This window comes from Tympanuchus pallidicinctus, unplaced genomic scaffold, assembly GCF_026119805.1.
Source record: "Tympanuchus pallidicinctus isolate F22 unplaced genomic scaffold, pur_lepc_1.0 scaffold10, whole genome shotgun sequence".
Lineage (NCBI taxonomy): Eukaryota > Metazoa > Chordata > Aves > Galliformes > Phasianidae > Tympanuchus > Tympanuchus pallidicinctus.
The window spans coordinates 9,236,990-9,254,543 of NW_026294619.1; the positions used below are offsets into that span (position 1 = coordinate 9,236,990).

Here is a 17,554-nt window from a genome sequence, read left to right on the forward strand (position 1 = left end):
TTTGCATTGTAAAGATATTACAAGCACAAGGAGGATGTGGAGCTGTTGGAGAGGGTCCAGAGGAGGAAGCATTGTATTTTTAGCAACTCGTTATTAACAAAAATGCTTTACTCCACCCCACCTCCATAGTTTGCAATGTACAGATGAGCTATAGGTTGTCAGTTCACCAAGTAGCCCGCCTCTGAGATCACCCAGGTGCAGCCTTGCAACACAACTCTCATCACTAGCACCTGAGCACGGCTGTAAGTGTCTTAATGTCTGGGGCCCTGGTATGGAACATCTTGGAGTATCACAGGATTACTCCTGGCCCACCCAGTGTTTTCTGTCTGAGTGCAAAGATCAGACAACAATCCCATCATTAAAAAAAAAAAAAAAAAAAGATTTTGTTTTTCCCACAATGTGTGAGCTGACAGTTGAATTACATCTTACTTTATATCTGCAAAACAGCTCTGTAGCTCTACCCATGGCCTCTGATAATTTCATCTTTCCTACTCTGAAGTAAGTTGCCTTCACAATGCTCAAGTATGGTACGCACACAGGCTCTGTGGTAGGACAGGAAAAGAAGGAAGCACAAGTGCTGTCACTGGCATCCTGAATGCATGTGGGGCTCCTGCTTTACCACGGTGCTAGGAGCTGCTGATAGATAGATAGCACTGATCTCTTGCCAGAGTTGCTTCTGGCTGAGAGCTCATTGTCAGTTAGAGGCAGAGGCTTCCTTTTATTTGCCTTTTTGTAGTATCAGCAGTATTGAGGCTAAAAACATTACTGACACTCATTGTCTGGTACACATAAGGACTTTTCAGAGCCTTCAGAAAAATCAACAAGATCAGGAGCTTATCCAGCCCTCCAGCTCCTGGTTTTGAATCTCAAGCAGGTGCAACTCTTCTGTTTACCAGCTCAGGACAAACATCCATTTGGCTACCTGAAAACAGTATAAAAAAATACCAGTATTCTAGAAAACAAGAGAGACTACTGTGATCTGTAGGATAATTGCTTCCAAATGTACTGTGTTTAACAATGAAATACTTCAATTCACACAAAACCATGGGAAACTAGAACTATTTTTCACTAACGGCCAGTTTAAGGAATCGAGTCTACATTGCTGCTTTGTTTCAATAGGAAAGCAGTGATTCTACTCTAGGCTCTTGGAGAACTCTGCTCACTGTGTCACAGCAATGTGATAATTGAAGAACATCACATTCTTTATGACATATAGTTTAACTCTTTCAATGAGGTCTGTTCTGTTGAAGAAAAACTCTGAAAAGGTTTATTTTTTTTCCACTCCAGTCTTAATAGGTAACACAGATATCATAGATTTTTCCTTTTCAGTGTGCTTCCTATTACATGAATGCCTGTGAAATAATAAAGTCTGTATTTTGCAAAATAGAGAAAATTTGGTGTCATTAGAAACAAAGTGTAATTTAAGAAGTAATGTGCTGACTTACAGCTTTAACAATTTAGAATCAATTTAGGTTTAGAATATCCTCATTTGGAAAGAATCTATTACGACCACCAAGTCTGACTCCATTTTCCACACAGTCACCCCAAACCCAAACCCCACATCTGAGCAGTGTTCAAAAACCTCTTGAACTCCAGCAGCTCAGAGCCATGCCCACTGCCCTGGACAGCCTGTTCCAGGGTCCCACCACCCACTGGTGAAAAACTTTTTTCTAACACCCAGCCTGAGCCTCTGCTGAATTAATAAGACAATCGTGGCTTTTGATACAAAAGTTTTGTGATCCAGTATTGAGAAAAGGTTTCCAAGTCTTCATTAGAAAGCAGGAGCAGCCCAAAGACAATATGAATGTCCTAGCTCAGATCATTGTTAACATAGTGGATCTCTTTCCAGATAAACTATTAACACTACATACTTTCCATAACAGGTGGTAAAAGTATAATCAAGTCCTTAAAAGGCAAATTAGGTATTGCAGTAGAAAATACAGATTTTGATTTATAATAAAATAAAAGCCACAAATCTTTAACTAAAAGCTCTGCAGTAACCAAATACTCAACAGCAAGTCTTGGGCATAAAGTATTAAGCACTAATTGTAATACTTTTGATGCAGTTACAAAACTGTTTATTTTGATGGCTGTTGCATAAATGGTGGCTTTGAACTTAAAGAAACACCACAAAACACTAGAGGAACAAAAAAAGGTCAGATACACAGCAGCTAAACACTGAAATATCAAAAGACTGAAATATCAACTAGCCTATTAGCAAATGTTAATATGTTACCTTAATTGTCCATGACAAAGGGCACTGGATTTAGAAAGGGCGCTTTAAAGAAATTGGTGGTCTGGCCACATATATTTGTGTTTTTGTTTTTTAAGAAGATTGTGGTGACCATGAATGCAACAGACTTAAAATATAAGACTTGTATTCAGTAAGACTAAATAAAAAGGAAATAACACAAACAAGAAATATTTCCTAATTTTCCATAAGTAGTATAATTTGTTGCCAACAACAACAAGGTTAGATTTTAGTGGCATAAGGTACAATGTGATGAACTTTAGAAGTATTATCTTTCATTATTCACAGAAAGTACAATCCAGATTAATATGAAAATGCCTATTTGCTTAGGATAAGCTTTTTAAAGACAGAATAGCTAGTACTGCAAAACTTTTGCCAACACAGATAAAAAATAGCCTTTGCAGGTTCTTTGGGCATACAGATCAGGTTAATCTTGATGCTATTTGCATAACAAAATACTATTTCCTCCAAAGGTAAACTTTGATTTAGAATATGCTCTTTAAAAATTTTGTCTCTGACTTTTCATTCAACAATAGTCCTTCATGGATATGGCCTAAACCCAGTGTCTAACATATGACTTTTAAATTAGGGCTCTATTCTAACTCACAAAGTTAGAAACCTAGTTTAGCAGTCTGTGAGAATATTCCAAGGCTGAAAGGAACAGCATGGTTGAATTGGGATCAACAGTTAAGCTACCTTTGTCTACATTTACACTGCCCGATGAGATGGGGAAATAACATTAATTGGGAAACCTAAAGGCAGTGTAAAGTCTGTACCACCATCCTCAAACTCAGTGGAAATCAGAAAAAAAGTCTTTTTAGTTACTGTAATAAGTATGTGTCTATATTTTATGCTTTTCTCTGAAGAGCTGAGCAAGAGTGATCTGAAGGGTCCTGTATAAGCCAAACCGTAGAAATTATGATAGAGAAACAAACCCATGTTCCTACTTTCTACGTTACAAGAACAGATACTTCCGTGCATTCTTTGTGAACTGAATATGTTAACACTGCTAGGGAAACAAAATCTGCAGAGTAATTGGCAGGGAAGATATCAGTAACTGAAACCTTCAAATAAAAATGTAAAATACTATTTTTTACCCTTTTAATAGACAGACAGCTCTAGTTTTCATTCTCTCTCTCATACGTTCACTTCTTGTCTTAACCTCTCAGACTGCAGAACTGGAGCAAAGAGATAAGCTAGTTATTTTTTTTGTTTTTGCAAGGTCAACAGAAATGTCAAAATTTAAAGAAAAGAGAAATAGAGCATTAGCGTATGGTCTCAGTCATATGATAATTGTTAATATGGAATAAGAGTTAGTTGTATACAAAGCCAAGGTATCAGAAAAAAGCTAAGTAGATGAAGAAAGGGCATTCTGCTCACAAACTAAAAGTGTGCAAATAGGGACATCTCAGAGTACGTATCCTCTTCTGCCAAGCTTAATGCTTGTTTCTGCCATAAAATAATATATGTGCTGAGTATTTATAATCATGACTGAAATGTGAGAGGCCGAGTTCTTTTCAAACAAAAGAGTAATTCCTAAGTGTAAAAAAATTCTGGCCTATGTGTCACAAGGTTAGTCTCATCAGCAGAGAATTAAGTTCAGTTGCATTATTTTTCAAGTCAGATATAAGGTATTCCCAAAAAATAGCAGAAAGTAGAGGGAAAAAAATAAATAAATAAATAAAATAAAATCACAAGAGTCTTTATGAACCTCCTTTGATGGGGGTTCATTGGAACTTGTGTTTAGTTTCCTCCGCAATTTTTTCTCCTGATTAGTTTTTTCTTGTCAATGACTGAAATAACCAAGTGGTATTTGCATATATCAGGTGATTTTGGATATACGACAAGTAACTTGTCATTTTAGTCATGGGAAGACAAGCAAAACTAAATAAATAAATAAATAAAAATACCTTACATCAACAGGATAGTGATCCTAAGTGTAACTGTTGTTAAACAGCAAGCAATGAAGGGAGTGGGACTGCATAACACCAGAGAAAGATGACAACGTTCAGAGCTTTTTATATTGTTGCTACACATTGCTGTCTCTTTTATATGACAGCAGGTCTCCAGCAATGGCTCTTACAGAGACATCTCTTGTTTCCATTTATAATGAGTTACATGAAAGTAGTCATTATATTTCAAATTATGATCCCAAGCAGGATCTTTTGTCTGTGGAGACTAATGGAAGGCAATTAATCCTTGGCAATAAAAAGCTTTAATCATATGAAAAATGCCTAATCACTGTGTTTATAATCTTTTGGAGCAGAAGCTAATGCAGAAACTCAGTGCTTAAGTTCTATCCTAGCTTTCTTTTTTAATGAGCGTCAAACTCTGACTTCCTTTAAAGCTTAAGGCACATGTTAGTCCTAATGTACATACTTCTGTGAAATACTCAGTTACTACTTCTACTGAGACAAACACTGTAAAGTGAATAGGATTATCCTTTCAAGTGCAGGTTGTTGGCTAGGTCAGTGTACTGCCATGCTGTGAGTCTCACAAGAAATTGTGTATTGTCCCTAATGAGACTTTCAGTATTATGAGTTTAGGGAAAAGATTTTTGCCTGTCTGATAATCAAGTTTTTCCACACGGCAGCAAGATTTAAAAACAAAAATGAAAACGGAAATATAATGCCCCAGAAATAATGTTCTAAAACCCTATAGGGTTACACAGGAAGAGTGCTTATAGAGTGAAAGTTTACTATTGAATTTAACCATGAATCTCTGAAAACTTCAGATAAGATGTTTAGTTCCATGCTCATCAGTTGAGGTAATCTTTCTTCACAGAAGCAGCTTTGCTTCGGAAGAGACAAAATAAGCTTCCCTCATACCGTAGCAACCAGCCCCAAGTTTTCCTGCCATTTTAAGAACCAAAAACAGGAGATTTCACTTTTATGTACATTTCCTACATTTTAGAGACATAAGTCTCTGAACATCAGCGCTTTATTCAGCACTGTTCATCAGCAACTAGACTGAAATAACCCGTCTCATTCACTACACATTGCACAACTGCATAGACAACGGCTGACCAGTTTTCGGCTCTTATTGGGATAACGTATTTGAAACGGATGGTTCGTTAAATAAGGTCATCCCCGTTCTTTTTGTAGTCCTTCAAAAAAGAATCAGTTTCAACACTTGGCTGACAATGGCAGCTGTTGAGCATCAGTTCTGTCCTGTCTAATCATACTGAAAATAAAGGTCATTTGACCAACTCATTCCCTTCCCTAATACTAAATACTCCTTTGATATATTCAATGAGTCTCAAGCATCTCCAGATTCAGTCAAAATAATTAAAAGAATTGAAAGAAAAGAAAGAAAAACAGACACACGTGTTTATATATAAATAAAATCCAGTAGCAAGAGCCTAGGGACATATTTAGCCTCCTGGCCCTTAAGCAGCAAGAACTAGGAAGGTGAAAGCCAATTTGGTTCTTCATAGATTTGACAGTTTTATGCACTCTATAGTTTCTGAGGAACAGAAGATTTTCCTTCTTCCTTCTTACCTCTATTCACATCAGCTTCTTGTGCTCAGGGATGAAGAATGTCACTTCTCAAATCTGGATGCTAGTAATACTTGGATATCAACTTCCAGGCAGTTACACTAATGCTTTTTAAACACATACTAACTTACCTTAGAAAACACAAAGCTTTCAGTTTCTCCACTTTTTTGTTTATGCCATTGACACTATTTACTTCTTAGTCTCAAGTCATCACTCAAAAGCAATAGTCCACACATATGGTAGAGCTGAAGATGGATGTTTAGTGCAAAAATCCCTTCAAGCAATTTTTCTCATTTTCACATATCAAACTGGTATATGATATATTAGATGAATTAAGCTTCTTTTTAAGCTTTGTTCATTTAGTTTGTTTTCTGTTCTCTAATAACAAAAGCAGACCCAAAATTCTTGACTTCAAGACTTGAAGTTCACAATCAGCCTGTAAGCTATCTTATCGTTCTTCCTTACCATGTTAAGGAATCAGTTACAACTGCAGCACAGACTTTGAATCGGGAGGCAAGAAAATTCAGGAGTAATACCAAATTGTAAGGATGTCTTTAATAAGTTTGTAGAGGTTGCACATGCCACACCTTTATACGTTCATATATTTTCATGTACATCAGAACACAACTACGCTGCCTGCTATTTTTCTCTTCCAACTCCATTCTCTACCATACCATTTCATATCATTATTTCTAATTCACTGAACTATAGAAGCTTTCTAATTCATATTGCTGAAGACTTGGTGACAAGTCTGTAAATAGCCATTTAAGCAATATTTTTTAACCTCAAAATCACATCCCTAAAAATACTTCCAAAAAAAAAATCTGATATCCACTACTCCGCAAAAATTAAATGAGGAATGTATCCACATGAAATAGGCCCAGATTTAAATATCACCACATTTTGTCAGTCACTGAGGTCCAATCAGTCACAATAATGTTGAAGTAGTTGGTTTAATATTCTCAAACAATAAGTCCTTCAATGACTTCTAGCATCACTAAATGTCAAAAGACATTTAAAACCACAGGTGACGCTCTTTGAGTAAAAAAAAAAAATGCAACTTGTCCATGAGCAACATTTAAAAGTTCTTGTAAAACTGAAAAACATCTGCATCACGTTTCAACCGCTATTCCACATTTGACAGTAGGAAAATTTAGCTATCCACTCATACCACTGTGTGATCTGAAATCCATGTTCACAAGTACTGCATAGATTAGCCTTCCTTTCAACTGAAGGAAGAGAAACTTCACTTTGGAAATATGCCTCCAACTTAGAGAATTACACTTGTCCCAATATGAAGTCATTACAACTATAATGACTAATTGGCTTCAGATATATGCCGAATTTCTGCCCTGCTCAGTATTTACTTTTATAATAAAACAAAATGCTTTGTCTTATTACCATGCTTCTAAGATAACCCAAATATCTTTCTGCAATCTGTACTATTTCTGCATTTTCAAAATGTAGGAGCACATTTAGATTATAAAGACAACCTTTAAAAAAAAAAAATACAAGGTCATCTTCCATAGACAGATTGAAACTATAAATTACTCTTAAGTCAAATCCTTCAGATCTTACTTCTGTAAGAACCTTTGATTAACTTCAATGGAATCTTTTCACAGTTTGAGATTTCATTAAAACAATTGCCCACAGTTTAAGTTTCAATGCCTTTCCAGCTAATTCGGTTGTAATCTTGGCAGAAGAAAAATGTGCTGAAAGCAGAGAGCTGCCCATGCCACCATTACTTCTGTGAATGGTCCTGAGTTTTTCAGGCAGCAACAGTTCCCATACTGACAACTGTTAATAAAATCTTGAAAAATTCTACAAATACTCCATTAGACAAAAATTTCATGTCAAAGGACTGACTATTATTCCTCTATACCTATAGAACAAAGAGCATCAAAGGAAGTGGTTAGATGTAGGTCTTCCGTAGTCAGATTACAGAACTTAAGAAAATCTTTATCAAGACAACAGAAAAAAATCCTTGAGATTGCTTTTTAAAACAAAGGTTCTTGGTTAAACTCACTAGAAAACTAGAGAGAAAATGAGAAGTACATAAAACAAACTCTCAAAAAAGGTAAATTATAACAATTCACATTCTTCAGAAATTGATTTACAAGGCTGTTAATTCTCTTCCTTTACATTTTCCTCCTGCTTTTAATGGAAAAAATAATTTTATTCATTCTCAGTAACACAATATGTATATAAGGAACTTTGCTCCTTAAATCCATTCTATCAAAACCACTACAGGATGTTAGTTTGCTTTCTAAGTAACTGGAAGTTTTAGGGTTTTCTCCTGCCTTCCAGCATATTTTCATCCTTCTTCAAATTAATTTCCACGCAGCAGGGCAGTGCAGGAGAGGAACAAAGCCAAATTAGTCTGACTATAGGCAATCTGCTTTTTCATTCTTTCATTTAAGAAATCAGAGCGGGAAAATACGAAGTTTTGGGTTTTTCCTCCTTCTGGTATTTGAGAATAGAGTGAATAATCAAGTTGCAGAGTAAAGAATTCTGCCCAGAAACTTCAATACATCAGCAGTGTCCCAATTGCAACTATATGAGGAGGACTCTAGATTACATCTTCTATGATGATGTTCAAGATCATCGATTTTGTCCAGAAGAGATTTTTATTTTTTTTCTGTCAGCGCTGTCTAGTGAAAGGCAGTTTAGATTGCCCTTGGCTTTATTCCTTCCTCTTTCGCAGTTGGTTCTTGCTGCTTTATCAGCCAAGGTCACAGGTACTGTTTATATGTTGCTTTAATTGAAGGCACAAGGCACATTAAATGGAAGAGATTACCAACTTCCATTTCAGCTAGGATCATTTGAAGGACAGTGTTTTTGATGTAGCTTTTTCTTAGGCTTGTTTTGACAAAATTGCTGAGTGTGTAAAGATCTCCACTGTTGGAGACACTGTGTCCCTGGAAGAAGTCAACTGATATGCAGCACCTGAGGAATGCAATTGATCCTCAGGTGACAGTTGCAATGCTCAGCTTGCCATGAATGTTTGGTTACCAGATTAATTAAATAAAGCTTTTGTTTTCCCCATTTATATGGACTAATGGTACCCAAGAACACATCAGTGCAAGATATGTAGACTATCATTAAGCCAGGGAAGGTTCATCTTTAATGATCACATGTGTAAACATCCAATTACATATTTTAAGATGACAATGAGGCTTAATAATGAGAACGTATTTATTGCTGAACCGACTGACGCTTAAAAAGAAGAAAGGATTTTAATTGGATTCATTTTCCTAGTTTCACATAAATTTGAGGTTGTCTTATCGCTCCAGAAATCTTTGTATTTCTGTTGAAGAGATTCTTTCCAAGAGAATACTTGAGGCTTCAAGTACTGAGAAAACAGTAAACAAAAACCTGAGGTCTGACTGAAGTTCCTTACTGCTATGCTCAAAAGTTCCCTCGTTTATGCCTCCCTTTCTTCCAAAGATGCTCAGCATCACTACAAAAAGAAACATTTAAGAGCTCCTTTAGTGAAAAGAATAGAGCTGATACCCTTGAGAAGAAAGGTTCAAGGGCTCAGCTGCATTCAGGTCAGACCAAAACATACCCCTTTGATTTTCATGCTACGTTTAACTTGAATAATGCATGAGAAAGCCCTTGCCTTTCTTCTATAGCAGTGGAATTCCTAACAGTGGCATCGGCATAGACTGTAGCGATGCAGGTGAGGAACGTTGGTCTCCACTCAGTTGCTAACAGTTGTCACGTCATCGTATTAAGTTTCAAAAACAGAACTTGCTCAAGGTTAACTGATTAAGATGGTAACTTAGAAAAGTTTTGTTCAAGGGTTCTGAGAGTAAACCTCTTTAGGCCATGATTGTGTATCAGTTAGATTGAGAGTTCTGTTGTTCCCAGCCCCCGCCCGCCCGCCCCCCCCCCCCCCCCCCCCCCCCCCCATTGCTTTTGAAAGTTCTGTGTACCACGTGGAAAGAATCAGTAGACTCACAAAGCGCCCTAAACAATGCACTGCTAACGATCAAATACAATTCGATGGAAAGCAGTGGAATCCCTTCCAACTCAAAGGATTCCTACGATTTCTTTCTTTTGCTGCTTTACTGGTGCAGCTATAATCAGAAAAACAAAAAATATATATACTCTTGTGTAATCAATGAATATACAAATGTTACAATTAAGAAATATATAGGAAAGTTAGGCTAAACAGATTATCACACTAAAGAAGAACGGATGGAAAGCTTACCCTTCTCCTCGCCTCACTGAGAAGACTTCAAGAGGAGCGATCTCCAGAAGAGATTCTTCCCCACTGGTAGTCAGCTCTTAAATGGGTCTGGAAAAGTGCAGCCAGGCTCCACCGTTCCAGTAGCACAGGAGAATTGCCTTCACCTGTGCTCCCAGGGCTGACTCATTGCTCACATCAGGTGGTCAATCAGAGCTTCAGGCCCTGACTCAACAGTTCCCATACAACCCTACTGAATAACACTAAACCACGTTTAGCGATAAAGTCAAACAATAAAGTTCTAATTTATAAATATTTCATACTGTAGAGAAACTCATCTCCCTCCTTCACTAGCTTCCATGTTTTACTTGGGCATTTAAGTACCAGCTTAAAGTGAAAAGATTTAAACTTAATTGAAATTTCTCATTGCTTTATCATGAACTAATCTCTGGAATAGAAAAACAGTGGAAAAAAAGCCTCCCAATAGAAGAGACAAGCTTCTCAAGTGTGGTGTATGCCGCTTGTAAACAGGCTGTGAACATAAGCACTCCCTCCACCCCACTCCATCTTTAACATTACAATAGAACATTGTACTGCTCATTGATATTCTCCCAGCTGTCACCTGCTTGGATCCCTTGTGTACAAGCAGGCCAGAGTCACCAGAAGACCTATATCTAATATTGTTTTTTTTCCTCAAAGTGAAGGATTCAAACATTTAAGCAAAAAGGGGAAAAAAAAAATAAATGAAGTAAGCGTGCTTGCAATTCTTACCTTCACAAAACAACAAAAATACAAGAAATTAAATAGTTCTAACGCATACAGACTTCTTAGAAAAACTTGAAGTCCCAGTAAAAAAAAAAAAAAAAAAAAAAAAACCATGAAGTTTACCACATTTTCTTCCTAAATTTCATTGTTTGCATTGCTTCAACACTCCTTCACCACTTTTAAAACCAGTACTTGGTGACTATTTCAGAGAAACTGAAAGGAAATGTTTAATAAAGAAGAAAACAGTGACTGGGTAAAGATGTGACAGCTGTAAAACCAGAGATACCACAGGTACAGAAACTGTGTCCAACTCCAGACACACCTAGGTATACCTCTTTCCCAGAGCTTGCTGTACTCCTTACAGCTTTGACTGCATTTACTTTATGCAGCATCTCAAGTTCCTAAGAAGTTCAGCTGAGTACATAGATAACACCACTGTTCTGGATGCATGCTTACAACTCCAGTGTTGTATAGACATTCTCAGCTCAGCTTCCAAGAGACCAGTTCTTGAAACAGCAGTAGATCATGCTCAGCTACAGGGAACACAGCAGCCACTGAGAAACTCTTCCAGGCAACAAGGTAACACAAGTGCCATTCATACCTGTGCTGAGATTATGTTAACATCCCCATGCTGCTACTGCAAACCTCACAGACTGTTATATCCTTTGCTCACCAAGACATCATTGTAGCTGATTTTTCTTTACAACTTTCAATTCAAAGTCACTGCCTTAAAATATCTGAGAGTATACAAGTCTCCTATGTACACTGACAAGTAATGTTGAGCTCTTCTGAAATTAATTTTCAGTCAACTTTTGAACATAGCTAGCTGGGACCCGAATGCTTTTTACTGTAAACCTCAGAAGTCAGCAGAAGAGAGTGTATTCACTCCTTTCAACTTGCCTTTTTTCTCATTTATTCTGTTATTTCTAGTCTAAGTTTATAAAAGCATCAAGAAAGCTACAAGAGCAATCAGGAGCATTAAACTAGAAAAACGAAGTTCACTTTAAGCATTGAAACTCTGCTGGTTTCTAATTCCGTTTATCATAGTTGGAAGGAGAGTCACAAGTGGCATTCATGATCAGTGTTCAGCCATTTCTCCAACTTGGAAAAGCTTTTGGAGACAATAAAGCGAAGAATGCCTTCTGTTCTAGAGCTTAAAGTTACTGGATACTGCTCTAAACTGCCTCCAGTATTGACTGTGTTGCTGTAGGTTGGCTAAAGGATAAAAAAAGTAGAACTTTCATCAGTAGTGTTGACAGATTTCTTTCTGTAAGAATTACAAGGACGTAAACTTGGCTTGATTCAAGTTGTTGTACACCATCATCACTACATGGCATTCAGGTACTGGACTTTGAGCAGAAACAGCTTGACAAGGCCTGGCCCCAGAGAAATCTCAGACTGGAGGAAACTCAGGACGGCTATTTTAAAGGAATGTTTCAGAACTGCAACAAGCATATAGATAATGATTCTCCCTTGGGAATATCCCTTCCCAGATACAAGATCTCGAGTCAAACACTAACTCTAGAGCACAGATATTTAAGTACCTTCAAAAAAACAACCAAAAACCAAACAAGCAAACATCAACAAAAGAAAGTAAACAACAAAACCCAAATCCTTGACTCAGGCTTTATCAGGGCACAGTTTAAATACGAGTGTTCTTTTTATGAGTTTACTACTACCTGGTTACAGAATCATAGGAGATCCTCTAGTCCTGCTAATGCAGGCTCCTTACAACAAGTTACACAGAAAAGCATCCAGGCAGGTTTTGAATAACTTGACCATCTCCAGATAAGAAAACACTGCAACCTCTCTGGACAGCCTGTTCTAGTGCTATGTCACCCTCAGCTATAACAGTACCTGTTAACGAGAGAATACTCAAGCACAGTATAGATCAAATATATTACAGTATTCTCAAGTTACTAATTCATTGATGCTGATGACCCTTTTTTTTTTTTTTTTTCTAAGTATATAGACAAAGACAAACACTTAACTGACCTTTATTCTGTTACTTTTGCTGGTGTTACAAGGATTTAATGAGCTGGGTTCAGAAAGCCCTTCGGGAACTTTATTGATATTCAGCAGTTACCAAGACATCTAGGCTTCAGAAGGTCTTTAAGCCTCTACAGCTCCCCTGTACTCTTTGCTTGTTAGGAGAATAAAAATAAGTACCAGTCAATGGTAGTGCAAAGATTTCTTCTAACAATTCTATACAAAATGAATCAAATAAGCAATTGCTGTTGGAAGATTTGTCCTTTTCTATTTTGCATGTGGACTGTTTTACATACAATGTACTATTTTATTTTTTTATTTTTTTATTTTTTTTACACACATCCAGGTACGTTGCTTGAGCTCCTTGCCAAGAGTTACTTCTAGAATGATCCTCAGTCAATTCAGTTTTCTCTGCCTCTTTAGTCTCTACTACTTTTGGAATTCTACTAGAGTTACAGCAAATTCACAGTGGAATCTTTCCTGTATGCTTAACAGTTATGTATTAGTTGGGGCATGAAAGCTGCTTGTCTGCCACATCATTATTTCAGCTCGTACTTTGCAGATGTGCTAGGATATTCACGAGAAGAGCTTCCACTGAGGTCTCTGCTGAACCTTCAGTTTCACTGACTCTGCTAAGATGGTGTCTCTCAGCAAGTCATACTGGTGCCAAACATTTTTACAGACAGATTTCCTCTTCCTTAAGCTTTGTGGTTCAATGCTGCTCAGTTATCCTAGTTATGTTATCTGAGAAGGTCTTGCAGGAAGGAATATAACTAGATATTATGATCATATATATATATATATATATATATATATATATATAAAATCTCACTTTCTAATATTTCATCTTTATAGTTCCAGTATTTCAGAAATACAAGATAGTCATTTCCCTCCTCATTCACAGTTTTCTGTAAATCCTAAGTCAGGAATAAGTTCTCCCAGACTGATTTTGGCTTACAACTCTTTCCATCTTTCAACTCCTAGAGAAAATACCAGTTTTAAGAAAAGCATATCATACTAAACCTTATACTCTGCATATACTGGGGTTCCCCACACGCTCTGTGTTATCTAAACAAATTGGAAAACAACACACTAAACAACTGTATTGTATATTGAGATAGCCTGCTAGAGAGATGTCAAAACAAAGGAAGGCAGAAGCAGAAGAGGAAAGAAAATTACATTAAAACAAGGGCACTGAAGATCAGTGGCAGATTCGAGAAAAAATATAGATCAGGAATCTCTGTTCACCAGAAAGTACCCTCAGCAAAACAACAGCTAGAAAACTATGCATTATCTTGACCAATTCCTTATAAGCTTTTTTCTACACTGAAAGCATGAGTTTTTCCCCCCTTTAATTCCCCTTTCCATATGGCCATCCTTTTCCTCATTTTAATCATTGTTTTTACTACTTATTCCAGTGCAGCTTCACTATAGTCCCAGCAAATTCCACTGCAACACAACACGCAAATACTATGAAACAACCATATGATCATTCTCCAGGTAAAACATCACAATTTTAGCTGGTGCCTTAACACGCATCAATTTTCTTTTCTGAAAATAAATAAATAAATAAATAAAATAAAAAAATCAGTTAAATCCATTTCTTAATCACTCACAATATTTTATAGTGCTGTCCGTTACTTATTTTAAGTCCGTTACTGTAGTTAAGTCCATTTTCTTATATACAAGTTAAGAGCATTTTCTAGTATATAGATTTTGTATGGAATTTGAGATTCATAAGAATACCAATCTGGAATTTAAAGTACAATTAGTTTTTCATTTTATTTTAATCATCTTTTTGCAAAACAGCTTCCTAGCATTATTTATTTATTATTGTAAAATTTCATTGCATTACTTCTTCAATCAAGACACAATAAAAAATTTATTTTCTCACCCTGATTTAAATACAGCTAAATGACAATAAATCAAATATATATTAAAAGGGCAACCCTTCTCACTAAACAGCTTAAATTCCCAGTGATCTGGAGACAAAAAACATTTTCTACTCTGTTACTATAACGGATCAGCACTCACACAAAGTCCCAATTCCGTGTGGTAATTTGCAGCACACACTAAAGAAAGTCAATGCAAATAAGCAGAAGAGCATTCTTACCAGCACAGACTTGAAATCAGAATTACTCTGTATGCTACACTCATCAGCTTACCAGTGATTAGAAATCGCTCTCACGAACTGCCAGCACACCAATACAGCACTTTAAGGACCTTGACTTCCAAAACATAAAAACCAAAAAAAAAAAAAAAACCCCACCAAAACCACAAAACTTCTCAATCTTATAAAACCTCCATGCACAAATAGCATAAGGGGAATCTGTTTAGAATGATCTTTGCAACGCATAGATGAGTACAGTTACCGCAATTTAAAAACCCACCCATCAATAGACTTAGAATCTAGACTGACTCCATGCATCCTCAGGCCCTCCAGAATCTGAAAATAACACATTTTTGTTCATTTACCTATAGTATTTACTTTAAAGCATCTGAAGTTATTTGCTATCGATGACCATTAATCTTTCAGACTAGGTTGACAGAGTGATATTTGGACAGCAGCAATATGACATCCAGTATGCCTAGACTAAGAAAAAAAAAAAAAGAGAAAGACAGCCATACATTAAACTGGCTTTCAGACAAGAGTGAAGGGTTGCAATCCAATCCCTCTTAACAAGCTTATTTGGCAATTCCAAATTACTTTGCTATCTTCTAAGAGACATCAAAAACACTTTCACTAAATAATACATATGTAAAGCTGATTCCAAACAGCTTTATCCTTAAGAAGATTCCAGTAACAGACAATCACAGTTTAAAACAACAAAAAGAGACAGTTTCCATGTCAGCATGTACATTGATATGCATAAACAAGCTAGTGATTTTGATAAAAACTTTTAGTAAATAAATTAGAAAAAAAAAAAAAAACAACAACACACCAATACCAACAACAGCCAGTCAAAACCAGCTCCAAAAAACAAACAAACAAACAAACAAAAAAAACAAAAAAAAAACACCACAGAAACCTAGGAGTTAGAAGGAACCTCTGGGAGCATCCTGACAGGTCTTGAGTATCTCCATAGGAGAATCCACAGCCTGCCTGAGCAGCCTATACCTGTCCATGTATGTTTGTATAATCAAACTGAAACAGCAACATCTCACTGCTAACCCTACACTGCTTTCTACATTTAAAAAAAGACACTACTGAAGACTCCTCTCCTCAAGCAGAGAAAAGAAGCAATGCAAAGTATATAAATTCCCATTCCCAGTCTACCACTTTCTTAGGAAGTTGTGACATGATGGAAAGCACAAGACGACAGAGCAGCAAGACATAAGGCCACAGTGAGCAAGGATCCTCTCAGACACAACAGCTACAGAAAAAAGGAAAAGACACAGCTTACCTTTGACAGGCCTGTAAGGTCCTTCCCTACACAGAGATTTCCACGTGAGACACCCTCACCTCCACTGCTAACCCTTAAATGAAGACTGGGAAGGGCTAGATCCTGGCTTCACTCCGTCTGGTCACTCAGGTGGATTGTACACACCTGAGCTCCACTGGGTTGGCTCTGCCTTCCCGCCAGGTGCTCAATCACTGCTTCAAGCCACAACTCAGCATTTTCACCACAGAAGTCTAACATAGCTCCTGGAGAACTTGCTAGATGTGCTTAATACCAAGGAAAATTTAACGTTTATAGCAGCAGATAGTTGCATTTGGAAACTGAAAAAGTCCTTATCATTTACAGGTCCAGGGCAGCCAAGTGCTTAATACAGATGGAGGAACCTAACCTGGGGAAACCTCTGCAGCCAACCATTGTGCCAAGATTACTAACACTTGATCTGGTCTGCCTCTCACATACTCCACCTGTCCCACATTCCTTGCTCAGGTCAAACCAAGAGGATCTGAATGTTATCTAGGAGTGCTGAATAAGGCCCTTGTAGAAGAAAGTGTTAATTTGTTCAGCATAAGGGGGTTGTTTTTTGGTTGTTTTTTTTTTTGCTGCCCAGAGAGGCAGTGGGTGCCCCATCCCTGGAGGTGTTCAAGGCCAAGTTGGATGGGGCCCTGGGCAGCCTGGTCTTGTATTAGATGGGGAAGTTGGTGGCTCTGCCTGTGGTAGGGGGGTTGGAGCTTGATGATCCTTGAGGTTCCTTCCAAGCCAAACCATTCTATGATTCTGTGATTTAGAATATTTTTACTTTCTTTCAGTAATTACCCATCTGAATGTAAGTTAAATCACTATTCTGCAATTCTCCTATTAAGATTCTTCTACGTAAGTTTTCAGCTACTTATTTCTCCTCATAAATTTGACATTCTATTGGAGTGAATGAGCCAAAAAACAAAGGAGAGAAGGGATTTAACTGTAGCTACAAGGTCAGCACAACTTTATACACACCTGACATCTTAATCCTCACAGTTAATCATGAGCCTGAGCAGGAAAATTATAACAACCCACAGTAATTTCTACGCACAGATATTAGGGAAGAAAATTCTAAGCAGATGAAGCCTTCATACCTGTTCACCACTAGATTTAACTCAGGATTTCTGTTTATCTACACCATGTAAGATCAAACATAACTTTTGCTTTCTGCTATCAGTCCCCAAGCACCAAACCTTTATGGAGGGCCCAGAGTTTTTTTTCCTCTATCTGCAGAAAATAATTCTCTCAATTATAGCCACTTACATGTAATGGTCATATATCCCCCCTGCCTGACCTCCACACCTCAGCTAGCAAGTACTCTTGGTTTGATGGTTTTATTAAAGCCCTAGGAGTATCGATGTATTATATGTGTGAAGAATGTAAGGGTTAATTATATAAACAAGCTAAGAGGGTTTCTTTTGATCAATTTTCAACAAAGAAT

The 17,554-nt window shown here is 37.1% G+C and overlaps 1 long non-coding RNA gene across 2 annotated transcripts; it reads right to left on the bottom strand.

Annotated features, from left to right (window-relative positions):
- Positions 1-318: 318 nt before the first annotated feature.
- On the bottom strand, positions 319-16,170 carry LOC128091947 (uncharacterized). Of its 2 annotated transcripts, none has more exons than XR_008211553.1 (3): positions 16,099-16,170; positions 3,349-3,429; positions 319-922 (listed from the first exon to the last, which is right to left on the bottom strand). It is a non-coding gene; the product is annotated as an uncharacterized LOC128091947 (long non-coding RNA). The 2 variants fall into 2 exon arrangements; XR_008211554.1 differs by lacking the exon at positions 16,099-16,170 and adding an exon at positions 9,965-10,006.
- Positions 16,171-17,554: the final 1,384 nt, after the last annotated feature.